The 5,245-nt window shown below is 35.8% G+C and overlaps 1 protein-coding gene across 1 annotated transcript in view; it reads right to left on the bottom strand.

The window, feature by feature from the left end:
* The window catches only part of Lrp1b (LDL receptor related protein 1B), a 1,445,827-nt gene that overhangs the window by 642,096 nt on the left and 798,486 nt on the right, over positions 1 to 5,245 (bottom strand). The window lies entirely within an intron of this gene.

Raw genomic sequence — 5,245 nt, 5'->3', positions numbered from 1 at the left:
ATTTCAAACTATCATTATTTTTTACTTCTGAGTAATATTCCATTGTGTAAATGTACCACATTTACTTTATCTATTCTTCGCTTGAGGGACATCTAGGTTGTTTTCAGGTTCAGGCTATTGCAAATAATGCTGTTATGAACATAGTTGAGCACATGTCCTTGTGGTATGAATGAGTTTCCTTTGGGTATATATCCCAAAGTAGTATTGTTCAATATTGAGGTAGATTGTTTCCTAATTTTCTGAGTAATTCCAATCCACACACCTATGAGCACCTGATTTTGGAAAAAAAAAAAGTTAGAAATATAAAATGGAAAAAAATAAAGCATACTCAATAAGTGGTGCTGGCATGACCGGATATCAATATGCAGAAGAATGAAAATAAATCCATATCTATCACCATTCACAAAACTCAAGTCCAAATGGACCAAAGACCTCAACATAAAGCCAACCACACTAAACCTCAAAGAAGAGAAGGTAAGGAGTAAACTTGAACATATTGATACAGAAGAACATTTTCTAAATATAACCCCAGTAGCACAGACAATGAGAGAACCCATTAATAAATGGGACCTCCTGGAACTGAGAAGCAAAGGACACAGTCAAGAAGACAATAGGACAACCTACAGAATGGCAAAATATCTTCACCAACCCCACAACGAACAGAGAACTGATTTCCAAAACATGCAAAACACTCATGAAACTAGATATCAAAAGAATAAATAATCTAATAAAAATTGGGTACAAACCTAAACAGAGGACTCTCAAAAAATAAATCTCAAATGATGGAAAGACACCTAAGGAAATGAACAACATCCTTAGCCATCAGGAAAATGTAAATCAAAACAACTCTGAGATTCCATCTTATGTTTGTCAGAATGGCCAAGATCAAAAACACTGAAACTGGCTTATGCTGCAGAGGATGTGGCTTAAGGAAGACATTCCTCCATTGCTGGTGGGAGTGCAAACTGATACAACTGGTTTGGAAAACAAGTACCTTCAGAACAGTCAAATGCAGTCTGGGATGGAGATGCACTTATGCACACTAATATAAGGTTTGAAATGCTCATCGAGACCATGAAATACTAAGGGGCAATAAAAAACTATTTCAAATTTTGATATATTTGTTGTTTGGATCTACCTAAAGGGCCAAATAGGAAAATATTTAAAAGATTGTATAGAAGCCCAAACATAAACACATTGCTTTTATGTTAACACTTAGACATAAACATACCCAAAAGCATGAGACAGAAATTTCAATCCACTCTAAAAATATCCTATTCCCCTAGATCATTAAATGGATATTAAAATTAAAACTAGAGAAAGTATTAGGTTATTTCATATAAAATTCATATTTTAAAAACACTATTTCAAATATTTCACACAAAATCATAATATAGTAGAGGTAATAAGCTAATGAAAAAACAAACCATTACTGAAGCACATGTTAATCTGTAGAATTTGCATATAAAAAGCATAAAATTAAAGTCTCTATGATGAAATCCCATGAAGCAGTGATTATCTGTGAGAAGATAGTTGTAGTGTTTAAGTGTATGACTCTAAACACTAGAGTAATTTCTTAGGAGGATTTTGGTTGATTTAATATTGAAAATAAAATGAAATACAGCTAAACTCTCATATAAATAAGGAAACAAATGCTGACTGCTCTCACTGTCTCTGAAGGAGTTTAAAAGCTATTTTAGCAGCCATGTTCCCACTGTTAATTGCTTTACTCCCACAACATCATGGACACAACTTAATCATTAAGAGGTGAAGCAATTATTTTGTAGATTGCCTTTTCCCCCTATCCATTTTTTTGTTTGCTTTTTTCTCAGCAATACCCAGTCTTTCTCTCTTAATAGCTGTAAGCCAGTCTGACACTGGAGAAGCTCGACTTGACTAAGCCAAAAGGTGAGAAACCACAAGCACAACTTGACTGCGAAAAGTAGAGAGCTCTTGTGGTTACTCTTTCCACTACTGTTGAAAGGGCAAGAAACAAGACGAAGCCTAGTCTCCTGTTTATTCTAGATGCTATGAAACTGTATTACTCTGGCATCAAGATGCATAGTTATTCTCTTAATGCAAAGGCTATACTGCCTTGGAACAAGTACAGATCCATTTATTAACAATTTTCTGCAGAGTGATGATGGGAATGATAGACTTCCTCAATAGCAAATAGTGTTCTCCTCACATACTATGCATTTATATAATTTATTTCAATTTTCCCAGTAGAAACAGTGTGGATTTTAAAACTACCTTTTCTAGCCTCATGTAGTGTGGATACCACAGAACTTTCCTTCCTATCCTTCCTCTCTACACGCATTGCTTATTCCTGGTCCCAACTCTTTCAGGTACCACCAGCTAACCCTAAAGCCCACTTCTGAGAGGGATTAAGATTAGACTACCTGCAGATCTCCACCTCTCTTTCTGCTCCTCCAGTCCCAATTTCCTCAGTCTTCCTCCAGCTCTGTAGCAGAACACCTTCTGTGGTCTTTTTTCCCTGTCTGCCTTCATGCCCAGTGAACCACAAAGACCTTCTCTTCCTACCTTCCCCCAATGCACCCCAGTATCCGAATCTCCAACAGCAGCAGCAGGCATTCCTTACAAAATATGAACAAACAAACAAACAAAAACAACAAAACCCCCCAGTTGAGCAGGCCATGGAAAAAGGCAAGCTAACTGAAGACCTTCACCACTCCCTTCCTCTGGGTTCAAACCCACAGTCACATCCCCAACACTATAGTAGACCCTTCACTAAAAGACTACCTCTTTTCTCTGTCTGATCCCATTTCAAGGAGATAGAAACAACCTGATCATGGCCAAACTTTCTGCCCTCCTTCTTCCTTTGAACTCCTAGACTATTCCCATTCCTAACTGCCAGCTCTCAGTACCCAGAAACACACTTTACCAGGAACCATCAGTGGAAACAACTATCTATTACAAAGAAAATTTCCTATGAGTCAACAGTACCATCATACTTGAACATACAGAGAGGAAACAGAAACCAAGAAAGAAAACACTCTCACAACAAAAACAAATCCAGAAATCAACACCTAAACTTCATCCAAATCTCAGATGCATAAATACCAACATAAAAGCACAATAACTATCAGGGCAATATGTCTCTACATAGCTCAGCCATTCTAACAAAGCTGGCCCTGATAATCCAACATGTAAAAGAAAAAGAACTTAAAAACATATGTATGAAAATGATAGATGTCCTTAAAGAGGAAATTAAATAAATCCCTTTAAAAATACAAGAAAACACAAAGAATGGAAGGAAATGAATAAAATTGTTCCAAAATTAAAAATAAAAAGGGAATCAATAGAAATTCAAACTGAGAGAATTTTAAAAAGAAAAATTTAGAAATTCAAACAGAAACCACAGAGGTAAGCTTCAATAGCTGAATACAAGACATGGAAGAATCTCAGTTGTTAAAGATACAATAAAAAATGGATACATTGGTCAAGTAAAAGAACTCCTGACACAAAATATTCAGAAAATCGGGAGTACTATGAGAAGACCAAATCTAGGAACAATAGGACTAGAAAAAAAAAAAAAAAAAAAAGAAGAATCCCAGCTCAAAGACCAAGAAAACATTTTCAACAAGACCATTGAAGAAAATTATCATAACCTAAAGAAAGAGATGCCTATAAAGGTATAAGAAGCTTATAGAACGCCAAATAGATTGGCCCAGAAGAGAAATTTCCCTCAGCACGTAATAATCAAAACACTAAACATACAATATGAAGAAAATGTTAAAAAATACATCAACTATCATATGAGAACTGGCCTTCAGGATTATACCTGACTTCTCAATGGAGACTCTAAAAACCAAAAAGGTCTGGAAAAATGTACTATAGACTCTAAGAGAACACAGATGTCACTACTATAACTACCTAGTAAAACTTTCAATTACCATAGATAAAGAAAGAAAGATATCCCATGATAAAGTGACCTTTAACCAGTATCTATCTGCAAATACATGCCTACAGAAGGTACTAGAGGGAAATTTTCAACTTAAGGAGGTTACCTTACATGTTACCAATGAACACAGGGACTGAATAATCTCACACTAGCTAAATAAAATGAAAAGAAGCAAACATAAACACACACACATCATCATCATCAACACCACCATCACCCAACCAACAACAACAACAGAAAAAGGCAATTAACAGGAACAAAAATTATTGGACATTGATATCTCTCAATATCAAAGGTCTCAATTTCCCATTAAAAAGACACAGACTAACAGAATCATGTAATAACAGGATTCATCCATCTGTTGAATCCAAGAAACACATCTCAAGACCACTTAAGCAAAAGAGTTGGGAAAAAGATGTTCTAATAAAAATGGACCTAAGAAGCAACTGAGGTAGCCTTTTGAATAATTAACAAAATAAACTTCAAACCAAAACAAATCAAAACAGATAGGGAAGGACACTACATACTCATCAAAGAAAAACCCACCTAAATGACATTCCCATTCTTAACATCTATGCTTCAAAATCATATAAACTCAAGTCTATAAAATAATTATCATGGATTAAATAATGTATTTGATCCTCACACACAGAGATAGTGGGAGACTTCAACAACCCACTCTCATGAGTGAACAGGTCATCCAGACAAAAACTAAACAGAGAAATACTGAATATTACAGATGTCATAAACCTAATGAAGATAATATATAGTTGGAGAACATTTCACACAGATGCAAAAGAATATACCTTCTTCTCAGGATTTCAAGGAACTTTCTCCCAAAATGACCACATACTTAGAAAAAATAGTCTTAACAGGTAAGAGAAAATTGAAATAACTCCATGTATCCTATGACACTAAAGCTGAAAATAAAAAGAAACGGTGGAAAGCTTACAAACTCATGGAATCTGAACCACTTTCTACTGAATGAAAAATAGGTCAAGACAGAAATAAAGAAATGAAAGACTCTCCATAGAAATTCAATGAGAGCTCAGTCCAGTGCTCCAGTGTGGGTCTCTGTCTCTATCCATCACCAGATGAAGGTTCTATGGTGATATGAAAGATATTCGTCAGTAATGCTATAGGATAGGGTCAGTTCAGGTTCCCTATCCTCAGCTTCCCAAGGGACTAACTGGGGACATCGCCTTGGGCTCCTGGGAGCCACTCTAGGTTCAAGTCTCTTGCCAACACTAAGGTGGCTCTTTTAACTAAGATATGTGCTTCCCTGCTCCCCTATCCAACCTTCCTTTATCCCAATCTTCC

This window comes from Alexandromys fortis, unplaced genomic scaffold (genome assembly GCF_014885135.2).
Source record: "Alexandromys fortis isolate MF-2015 unplaced genomic scaffold, M_Fortis_MF-2015_v1.1 scaffold_33, whole genome shotgun sequence".
NCBI classification, from domain to species: Eukaryota; Metazoa; Chordata; class Mammalia; order Rodentia; family Cricetidae; genus Alexandromys; species Alexandromys fortis.
Note: the sequence above shows the minus strand (reverse complement) of the source record. Positions and strands in the feature narration are given on the sequence as shown.